Below are 12,072 nucleotides of genomic sequence, written 5' to 3'. Positions count from 1 at the left end.
GGTAATGTAGAAAGTATAATAACAGGCTGCATCATGATCTAGTTTGGAAACTTGAAGGCCCAGGAATGCCTAAGGCTGAAGAAAGTGTCAAATCTAGCTAAGTCCACTGTGGGCACAGAATTCCCATCCTCTGATGGCATCTATGTTAGCCATTGCCTTAAGAAGGCAGCTATGATCATAAAGGATCCCCATTACCAGGTCACCTCACTGCTGCCTTCAAGTAGATGGTACAAAAGCTTGGAATCTATTACTTCTTGGTTCAAAAACAGTGCTTTTTTTCAATAGCTATTGTGCCCTTGAAACTCCCCAAAATACCCTAATCATGAACTACTCCAGGATCCCAAACAACATCGTACTTTTTTTTTGCACTAACTACTAATGTAAATTGGTGGGACGGTTAGCGCAACACTGTTATAGCACCAGCAATCAGGTCCGGGGTTCAAATCCTGCACTGTTTGTGAGGAGGTTGTACGTTCTCCCCATGCCTGTGTGAGTTTTCCCCAGGGGCTCCAGTTTTCTCCCACCCTTTAAAAATATAGGTCAATTGGGTGTAATTGGGCGGCATGGACTCATGGGCTGAAAGGGCCTGTAACTGTGCTGTATGTCTAAATTTAAATTTTAGCAAAAATTATATTTTAAATATTTATCTACCTTTTATATTTACTTCTTTTGCCTCATGTGATAATTTAATATATTATTTTAGTGTATTTTACACCACTGCAACAAGCAAGAATATCAGTACAACTTTTATCTATAACAAAAAACTCTCATCATGTTGTTGAATAAATATCTTTTGATTCTTCTACATTCAAATTTAGTATTCAATAATGCAGTATTGGACTTAATTTTATTTAGATAAGGCTCCTGATTATTTTTCTCCAATCCCGTGAGTGAAATTATTTTGGTTATGTCGATCTTCTGTCTAATTTGAATGTACCTGCCATAAATTTTGGGTAATGAACTATGGAAGGCTTGTCTGAGAATAATGAACACACGGTGACAAGAAAGCCAGTTCACAATATATTCTTGCATGGCACAATTTCAAAAGACAGAGAAATTGAAAATAATTATTTTGTGATAACTGGTGATGCTCAGTAGGTTACCCATCTTGTCAAAACCAGGTGGCTGCATCGTTAAAATGTCTACACATTAATTAATTTCAGGATAATGTTTATTGTCTGTGGTTAATGCTCGAGTGTCAATAACCACGTATTGTTAACTAAAGTAGAATTTAAAGTAGAACCAAAACTTTCTGTCTTTGGCCTTAACTTCAAATTCTAATTATAAAGGATTAAAGGTGATATACAAGTATTCAAAGGAAATTTGATGACTGTTCATAATAAAATTATGGAAACTTAGCCATATTAGGAAAGCTAAAAACATGTGAAAAGTTAATTATCAAGGAAGATGATACACATTACCATGTGACCTGCATCAATTTACTGCCAGCACAAGAGAGACACAGATGTCAAAGTGTCAAGAATTAGAATCACCCAGACATAAAGTACTAAAACATTTTAAAAAATTATTATTTTAATAAAATGCTAATTGCATACTTACCTGGGTTCATTGCGATCACTCCTCTTCATTGAGTTGCTGTTCCTGCTCTTAGTTAACCCATGTAACTCCATGAATCAGTGTCAGAGTGCAGTCAACAAAAACCACAAGACACTCATCGGGAAATCTGGAGCATTCCCCTTAAAGTGCAAGTCCTAAATTTTCTAACATTTCCTTGTACAACTGGATGCTCCTCTCAGAAAATCCTGCCCCTCGTTAATCTGTAACAGAGGAAAAGTTAGATAAAGACAGGAAGGGCTCACATTTTTGAAGCATCTTTCATGAACACCAGATGTCCCAGCACATTTTATTGATCAAAGGTCTTGATGAAGGTTCAGTTCTGAAATGTTAACTGACCATTTCTACCCATTTCTTGGTTCAAAAACAGTGCTTTTTTTCAATAGCTATTATGCCCTTGAAACTCCCCAAAATACCCTAATCATGAACTACTCCAGGATCCCAAACAACATCGTACTTTTTTTTTGCACTAACTACTAATGTAAATTGGTGGGACGGTTAGCGCAACACTGTTATAGCACCAGCAATCAGGTCCGGGGTTCAAATCCTGCACTGTTTGTGAGGAGGTTGTACGTTCTCCCCATGCCTGTGTGAGTTTTCCCCAGGAGCTCCAATTTTCTTCCACCCTTTAAAAATATAGGTCAATTGGGTGTAATTGGGCGGCATGGACTCATGGGCTGAAAGGGCCTGTAACTGTGCTGTATGTCTAAATTTAAATTTTAGCAAAAATTATATTTTAAATATTTATCTACCTTTTATATTTACTTCTTTTGCCTCATGTGATAATTTAATATATTATTTTAGTGTATTTTACACCACTGCAACAAGCAAGAATATCAGTACATGAGGTTGTACATGAGGTTGTACATGAAAGATGCTTCAAAAATGTGAGCCCTTCCTGTCTTTATCTAACTTATCCTCTGTTACAGATCCTCTAACAATTCTTTGCCTGTATTTTATACTTAAATTGGTTTTTTTTTGTATAGTCTTTGTAATAATGCACAAAAAAAAGAAATTCCTATTTAAACAGTACATATTTTTAAACAATCCATATGATATTGTGACTCCATGAGTTTTTAAAATGGATCTTTTTCAGTTTCCTGCATTTGCATATGCCTTTGCCGGTGGTGTGGTTGATAAGGGAGTATTAGCTGTTTATAATTTACTGGAGTCAGCGATTGATGGCGCAACAGCTGTAGCAAGTTTAAAGTTCATCAGGTTTCAGGGTGACCACACACGATTGAAAGAAGTTCTTCAAAAATTTACTTGGGATGTGTGTTATCACAGTGGGGAAAGAATGTAGCCTGTGGTGGGCCATAACTCTTGGTTAAATATTTCAGCATTTTATTTGGTCGCAATGAGAATTGTAGTAACCTCTTAACCTTTGTAGGATAATAATGTCCTTAAGAAAACATCAAGCACAGTTATGACATTCATAAATAATATTAAATGGGAAATTAATTTTAATCACAGGGATAATAAATTGCAGACTTTAAAAAAAAAAAAAAAAAAGTATTTCAAATGCCTGCGCATCTTGGTGGACAAGAAACATAAGAGGCTCACTTGCCACCCTGATAGTTGTAGGCTTAAATCCCAGTGATCTCTGTTGATCATAGGCTACAGCTATGAGAGATCGTGGTTTATTTAGATCTTTGAATGCAATCCTTCTTTTGTGTGAACATTTTCCACCTTTGGGATGAGAAGAGAAAGAAAAGCAATGTCTTAATCATAACTGTCCAGGATTTACAGATATCGGTGAGCTGTTCTTTAAGGGACCATTTTGTTTTTAAAAAGAAAATACATTAGCTGGATACTGCTCATGTCCTCTGCTGTACAGCCAGGTTGCTAATCAGTTGGATGATTTTGATTAGCTTTTTAAATTTTATATAATTAACCAATTTGCCATTGTTTTCACCAACAACTTGATCATATACTTTGCAACTCACTGTGAATGCAAAAAGCAAAGAGCATTTTTAAAATGGACATTTTTTACACAAAGTTAATTAGAGTCCTGAAGTAAACTGATACATAAGTGAAGCTTGGCAGTGGACGAGTTATGATTTTTGATTGTCTTCTTAGCATAATAAACATGAATAATTTGGAAAATTTAATGCTCAAATTCAGGTTTGGTCTTATCATATTATTCTTGGAAGGGTACTTCTACATGTTTGGAGTGAAATCGTCAGTCAGCTGCTAGGTTACATTTAACTTTATGATTAGTATTGCACTCAAAACAATTCTCAAAACATAGCTCTGGAAATTTAAGATGATGGACCATCTTCAAATCATCTCAAATATGAAATTAATGTCCAGATGCAACTAAAGTGACCATGTTCATTTTACATTTGCAAAGGGATGGAACTATACAATTATAAAGTTTGAAACCACTCCTACTCGGCACTTAAAAGAGACATCTCACTTCCTGCTGTTCAGTTACTATGGAGTTGAAGAATAACCATCCTTGTGAGCTTTAGGGCAGGTTTTGTTTATGGCTGCCCTGGACTCTCCATGATGTTTGCAGAAATATTTTGTGCTCTGTCTTGAATCCTCAGTGTCACATTAGGACTATTTGTATCAACTGCCCTCCGAACAAACAGTTTGACATTATAGCCAGTCACCTTTTCAGCGACTGGCACGCTAAGAGCTTACTCCTGCTCTAACTTTTAGCATCAAACTCCTGTTTTTGCTTCCTCCCCAGGTGTAACTTCCAATGACAATTCCCTCCCCATGGACCCAATTTCCATCCTACTGGAAGGTCCAACACCCAGTCTTGCCATAGTCTCCTTTGTCAATCCACTCTCTCTTCATGGTACCACCTTCTCCAGCACCCCACACCTGCCACTGTTGCTTCTTCCTGCAGGACCTTCTATGACTATCTGTAGTGAGGAGAGAGAGAGAGAGAGAGAGAGAGAGAGAGAGAGAGAGTGTTTGTGTGTGAGAGGGACACTATTTACACACATGCTCATTCATGTTTTATTCAAAAGAAATTGAGTGATGGAGGAATCTCGGCCTCAGTAAATCAGAGAACAATTGAAAAGGCCCATTGAAAGAGCAAGTGATCAGATGTGGCATCAGGCAGCACAAATACATAATTATTTCTGCTTTCAAACAACAAATGTGGATGTTTAAAGTACTTTTGAAAGATGGGAAGTGAAGTCCAATAGATGCTGCCAAATACTCATTGTCTGTTTTTCAGTAGCCATTTTTAATAGCATCTAATATTTCTGGATAACATAAATACATGACAATGCTCCCATGTATACTTGGTCTCTCAAGCTCATTTGCTGTGAAATTCTGCAAACATTAACTTTCTTCAACTTGCTTAAATCTGTAACAAAAACAATGCCTGCCCGCTAGCCTGTTGCGCAACTCATTGCATTGCCAGCTGCAAACGTTAAACAAAATAGCATGCTCACATTGTCTACACTGATGTTCCCATTAATCTTTACACTATGTCAGTTTTACTCCTGATTGCAAGTCAACAATGTTTACATTTAGTTGCAACAACATTTGAAGGCATCAGCAGTGGAGAAAAGATTTGCCCTGGACATATTTCCTTTCTTAAACATAAATTACTTTTAGTAGATATGAAGAGATTATTGACCCGCATGGCGTGTGATATACAGCATGGTTTAGAGGACATTGTGCAGCAAGAAGGCCCCAATGAAGGCTGTTGATTAACTCTGTGAGTACAAGATTTCAAAGTCTGAATATACCATGTTCAGCACCTTTGAAAAGCTTGCTTTCTGCATATCAGAAAGCACCTTTGAAGGAACACATAAGCAGGGCTGATCTTCTGATTAAGGAATGATCAGTCATCAAGAATCTTTGCACAAATATAATGCACAAAGTGAGCGGAACATAACCAAAAATCATCAGAACCTTTAAAACAATGACATCACAGCAGATCCACAGGCATGAGAATAGAATAAGAAGTTCACCCTGATCTGAGTTCTACTGGCTAAAGATGTCTGATGCATTTACTTCAGTTTAAATCACCAAAATTGCTGGGGCTGAGTACAGGATTAAACAGCTAATAGTTTTCAACCAGTGACTCGACCTCGTCAGTACCTCCTATCAAGCAACTTATGCTGTGTGCCCCAATGCTCTGAACTCAATCAAAAATAAGAAGAAATAACCTTGTTTATAAAGAGAGCTGAACACTTCTAGCACTATTATCCCTGGTGCATGAATTTATGGAGAATCCATCAATTGTTCAAACTGCTGTGGAGAATTTCTTGAGAAAAACAAGCTATCACAATGTGACTTCTTCACAGATTGTCACCTTATTGTGGTGGAGATCCTTAATTAGGTTCTGTGTGGTCCTGTGATCCTGAGGGCAATGCCATCTGGAGCTATGCTACTGGTAGGGCCACCCATGGCGGTACAGTCGAGGGTGAGGTCCCTGACAAAGAACAATCTAACCAGGACTTCACCGATGGAACAGGCGGATGAAGTTACTTCGAACTCAATGGCTTTGAAGGCGGATGAAGGCTGCAACAAATCCATCAGCTTCAATCGTCGAGGTTTCCATGCCATTGGAACTAGTTGATTGATTTGTGAAGTATCGTGTGCTTCTATGAGTGCAACATCAAGTACACATTAAACAAATGCACACAAAGCCATCTTTGCTCTGTGAAAAGTGGAACCAAGTCCATCATCCTTGACTTGAGGGATAGGCACGACAATATTGGGATGTCATGTTAAAGTTGTACAAGAGCTTGGTGATGCTACACTTGGAATATGGTATGCAGATTAGTCACCAAGCTGTCTGAAGGATATTATAAATTTGGAAAGGATGCAGAACAGGTTTTAAAAGTTGTTGTTGTGGATTAAGGAAGTTGAGTTATCGTGAGGGACTATAGAACACCAGAAACATTTCCTTCGACATGTCTCATCTGGGCCAAACTGTTTGTCTGCCTTGTCCCACTGACTTGCATCCAGCTCACATCCCTCCATGCTCCTTCCAACCATGTACCTTTGCAAACTGGTCTTCAATGTCAAAATTGAGCCTGCGTTTTCCAATTCAGCTGGCCACTCATTCCACACTCCCACCACTCTCTGCATGAAGTTCCACCACGTGTTCCCTTTAATCCTTTCCCCTTTCACCCTTAACCCATGTCCTCTAGTTTGTATCTCACCTAATCCAATTGCATTTACTCTATCTACCTATCATAATTTTGTATACCTTTATCAAATCTCCCCTCATTTTTCTATGCTCCTGGACTAAAGTCCTAACCTGTTTAACCTTTCCCTGTTTCTCTGTTCTTCAGGTCCTGGCCACATTCTTGTAAATCTCCTTTGCACTATTTAAATCTTATTGCTACCCTTAAAACAGAACATTACAGCACAATGCAGGGCCTTCAGGCCTCAATGTTGTACCGACCTATATATTCCTACAAAAGATACTAAGCCCTTCCTACCTCATAATCCTCTATTTTCCTTTCCTTCTTGTGCCGGACTAAAAACCTCTTAAATCCTCCTAATGTTTCAGCCTCCAACACCATCCCTGGCAAGTCATTCTGGGCACACATAACACTCTGTGTGAAAAAGAAACTGACCTCTAATGCCTCCCCTAAACTTTCCTGCTTTCACTTTGTACAGATGTCCTCTGATGTTTACTTTTCCTGCCCTGGGAAACATGTGCTGGCTGTCAGGATCTTGTAGACCTCTGTAAGTCTCCTCTCATCTGTCTTTGTTCCAAAGAGAAAAGTTCTAGCTCTGCTAACCTTGACCTATAAAACTTGTATTCCAATCCAGGCATCATCCTGGAAAATCGACTCTGCACTCTCTCCATAGCTTCCAGATGTTTCCGATAATGAGGTGACCAGAACTGAGCACAATACTCTGTGTGGTCTTACCAGAGATTTGTAGAGTTGCAACGTGATCACTCGACTCTTGAACTCAATCCCAGTATCCCATAGGGCTTCTTAACTATCCTATTAACCTACATGGCAACCTTGAGAGATGTATGAACGTGGACCGCAAGGTCCCCCGTTCATCTAAACTCTTAAGTAACTGACCATTAACCTTGTACTCAGCCTTCAGGTTTGAGATTCCAAAATGCATCACCTCACACTTAATCAGATTGAACTCCACCTAACATTTTTATGCCCAAATCTGCATCCTGTCTATATCCTTTCATAACCTACGACAGCCTTCAGCACCATCCACAACTTTTCCGACCTTCGCATCATCCGCCAACTTACTGACCCATCCATCCACTTCTTTATCCAAGTCATTTATAAAAATCACAAAGAGCAAGGGTCCCAGAACAGATCACTGCAGAACTCCACGAGTCACTGACTTCCAGGCAGAATACTTTCCTTCCACTACTACTACACTCTGATCTCTCCATGCAAGCAAATTTTTAATCCACACAGCCAAGGTTCCATGGATCCCATGCCTCATGACTTTCTGAATGAGTCTCCCATGGGGGACATTGTCAAATGCCTTACTAAAATCCATACAGGCCACATCTACTGCTTGCCTTCATCAATTTCTTTTATTACTTCCTCAAAAAATACAATTAGGCCTGTGAGGCATGATGTAAAAAAAAATGCTGGAGAAACTCAGCAGGTCAAACAGTGCCCTTTATGCAACTAAGGTAAAGATACAGAATCGACGATTTGGGTTTGAGACCTTCATCAAGGCATGACCTTCCCCTCACAAAAGCCCCTTTCACATTTGCAAGTGATCCCAGGAATTAATCGCCAATCAGCCTTTAAAGTGTCTAGTGTGAAAGCAAAATCAGCTCAATGCTGGCATCTGATGATGTCATCTCATGCTGGGGATTGACAGCCTCAACCCCTAGTACAATCCCTGGTGTCTGCAGATGCCGATGTTGCAATCAGGCAAGTGTGAAATGGGTAATTGCATTGTGGTATTAAAATGACTCAATTTTTTTATGTGACTGCAGGAACATAAAGGAAGAAAAGATTAAAATGATGGTATAAACTTTGCCATGGGAAAGTCTCAGTGTGTGTGTGTGTGTGTGTGTGTGTGGGGGGGGGGGGGGGAGAGAGTGAGAGAGAGAGAGAGGAGATAAATGGCAGTAGCGGACATGTATTAAACAGTGGGAAAAATTGGTAACACTAATAACGCACAATTTATAAAGACTGTGGGAAAAAGCAATGGCGGACCTGCTCTGTGCATGCAGCCAGACATACTGCCCTTTCTCTGTCACATGGCATTCTGGGAGGGCACGTCCATCATCACTTTTTCCTCAAGGTATTTATAAATCATACACGATAGTGTGACCAACTTTCTCACACTATATAAATTGAGCTCATTAGCACTACCAACTTTCCCATCCTGTTTAAAAATTGTCCGTTATTGTTAATTATAGGTAGAACTTTCCCATGGTCCTTTATAAAGGTTTATTGGCACCACAACAACAGGGGTTGAAGGGCTCATACTGTGCTATACAGAAACCTTAATTCTATTATAATTAGGCATGATTAATTTTGTTCAAATATAAGATAATAATACATTGATCAGTATTTAGGCCAAGTACACCATCACTTGATGTGTCACTCAGACGTCACCAGTAGAAGGTAGAACTGACCTAACCCTAGGGATGGCTCCTTGCATTCAGTGTCCCAGTTAGGAGTGGCCAAGTGTGAAAAAGCTAAACCCTCATTCCTATCCCAGGAGAGTGAACAGCCAATTTAGTGGGACACAAGTGTGGAAGGGGCTGAGGACATGTGGACTATCCCTGAGTAAATTGTATTTCTCCAAATTCCCATAGATCCTATCCCTTAAAAATCTTCTCCAACAGTTTGCACAACACTGAACTAAAACTCACTAGTCTATAATTTCTGGGATTCTCCCTATTGCCTTTTTTTTAAATAAGGGGACCATATTTGTCATTCTCCAATCCTCCGGCATCTTCCTTACGGCCAAGGAGGACTTAAAAATTATAGCCAATGCCCCAACTATCTCTTCTCTCCTTTCTCACAGCTACCTGCAGAATATCCTGTCTGGCCCTGGGGACTTATCAATCTTAGTGATTTTAAAAAGATTCAAAACTTCCTCTTCCCTAATCTCAATTCTGTCCAGCACACAAGCCTGTTCTATTCTGACCTCACCCTGATAAAGGTCCTTTTCTGTGAATATTGAAGCAAAGTATTCATTTAGGACCTCCCCAACCTCTGTCTCCAGGCACATGTTGCCTCCTTCATCCTTTAGTGGCCCCACCTTCATTCTCATCATCCTTCTGTTCTTCATATGCACATAGAATGCCTTGGGGTTCTCCTTAATCCTACATGCCAAGTTCTTTCATGCCCCCTTTGAGCTCACCGAAGTCCTTCCTGGTGACCACATAATTCTCATGAGCCCTTCCTGTTTCCTGCTCCCTAAATCTAATGTATGGCTCCTTCTTCTCTTAACTAGCTGCCTTACCTGTTTTTTCAACAACGGTTCCCCGTTCCTACCATCTTTTCCCTATCCCAATGGGACAAAACCTTTCCTGAACCAAGCAAGTGGTCCCTAAACATCCTTTCTCCCAATTTACTCTCTTTAGTTCCTGCCTTGTCCCATCATAATTAGCCCTTCACAATTAAACACTTTCACATTTTGTCTGCTTTTAATCTTGTCCATAGCCATGCTAAATCTGAGGGAGTTCTGGCCCCTCTTACTGAAATGCTCCCCCACCATGACCAGGTTCATTATCCAGTACTAGATCCAGTATGGGCTCTCCACTAGTTGGCTGGCCACATATGGTGTCAGGAATCCTTCTTGGATGCTCCTGACAAATTCTTCCCCAAATAACTTACTGAAAATGCAAGGCCTGTATTCCTTAAAGTGCAAAATGTTGAGAATGAATCATATTGGGATCAATAAAATCAGGAGGGGCATAAATAAGGTGAATAGTGACAGTCTTTTGTTCCTGGAATATAAAAATCTAAGACAAGAAGGCAAAACTACAAGGTGAGAGAGTAGGATTTAGAAGGGACATGAGAGGGACAGTTCTTCACTCAAAAGGTTGGAGACATTTGGAGCCAGCTGTCAGATCAAGTCCTATAGGCAGGTACATTAACTCCCATTGGGAAACATTTGGATAACTACACTGAAGGGGGAAATTGCAAGGGTTTGGGCTTAATGCAGCCATAGTGGGTCAAAAGCAGGAGTACATGTTTGGCTTTCATGACTTTAATTCCTAACTATGATTATAATATTAACTCTTCAGTTTTGCAATATCATCGTTTTGGAGGATAAATGATTTGTATGTTTGGGTTGGAAATGTATAGACAATTTAAGCCTCATTTCCACTTCCAGTTCAATGCCAAGTTGGTTCTTGACCACTGGGAAGCTACGAGATCACCAGAAGTTGCACCAGAAAGCAAGAGTCAGAATTCTCATTCTTAATCGATGCCTCATCAAACCTTTTTGAAATTCCACCAATATGGACAATGGTGGAAATTGAATTAATTTGAGCTGCTCTTCATAAATTAAAACACACATGAGAAATGCCTACTCAGCCAAAGTAGCAGGAGTTATTCTGAGCCAATGGAATTTAACCCCAGAGACTAATGTGTGAGATCAAACAGTAGAAAATCTTGAACTCCACAGATAGCATTGCTGTTCTCTGAGTTGGATATTTGTAATGAGGTCTCAAGGTGTTTGATGATCATTCATACATGTATACTCTAACCATTATTTCTTATTAAAGCCAGATTGCACCCTGAAATATGGATGATGAAATAGACAATTTAACAGTTCTTGAGTGATCTGACAGTGCAAAGGTGACTATTGGGTCCAAAACATATGTGATTGCTGTCATCAAGTCAAGTCATCACCTTTATTTATCATTCATACCATTCTCCCATGGTAAAAATGAGATGGTGTTCCTCAAGGACCACGGAGCATATTTACATAAATATAAGTTAGAATAGAACATGAGTTTACATGTGGAAATTAAATCCATGATAATGTGTAGCATGTATTGCAAAGGGAGAGATGCAAGTCTGGAATTGCTCCAGAAGTAACAAAGCGGGATAGAAAGAGACAAGGCACTGTTGGAGATGCGTTCAGGTAGATTTAAACAGAGGGGATTGAACAACAGAAGAGATGCATTGGAGGACACAGTGAAGACATCAAACACAAACATGAACAAACAAGGTGGATAAGGTCAGATCCATAAAAGGCTCTTTTCCATTAACTTCTATGAATGTAAATTTCTGAAGTGTGTTTATGAAAAAAAGTCTGATAATAAGGTCTTTCAGAGGTCATATTCTGTCCTTGTGGGTGGGTAATTACAAAAAAAAAGCATATCCCGAATTACTCACTTGGGCAAAAGTCATAATTCTCAGACAGGGACCACGTCCTGAATATTAAAATATAATTTCTAAGTTCTTGTTGTGTGGCAATTTGTCAGTATTTCAGCTTTCATGTCAAATGAAAAAGAAAGCAGAGGATTTTGAATGTACTGAACAGGTCAGATAGCATTTATTAAGAGTTAATGTTTCAGTTTGATTGTTTCATATTCAATCTGTC

At 39.3% G+C, this 12,072-nt stretch overlaps 1 long non-coding RNA gene across 3 annotated transcripts in view; it reads right to left on the bottom strand.

Annotated features, from left to right (window-relative positions):
- Positions 1-12,072, bottom strand: part of LOC138739308 (uncharacterized) — a 149,827-nt gene that overhangs the window by 70,973 nt on the left and 66,782 nt on the right. The window contains exon 2 of one of the 3 annotated variants that reach the window (XR_011342160.1): positions 1,561-1,778. The exons of the other annotated variants lie outside the window; for them this stretch is intronic. This is a non-coding gene — a long non-coding RNA (uncharacterized lncRNA). The remainder of the gene's footprint in view (positions 1-1,560; positions 1,779-12,072) is intronic. 3 annotated transcript variants of the gene reach the window in all.

Source organism: Narcine bancroftii, chromosome 1 (assembly GCF_036971445.1).
Source record: "Narcine bancroftii isolate sNarBan1 chromosome 1, sNarBan1.hap1, whole genome shotgun sequence".
NCBI classification, from domain to species: Eukaryota; Metazoa; Chordata; class Chondrichthyes; order Torpediniformes; family Narcinidae; genus Narcine; species Narcine bancroftii.
This window is presented reverse-complemented; position numbering and strand designations above follow the sequence as displayed.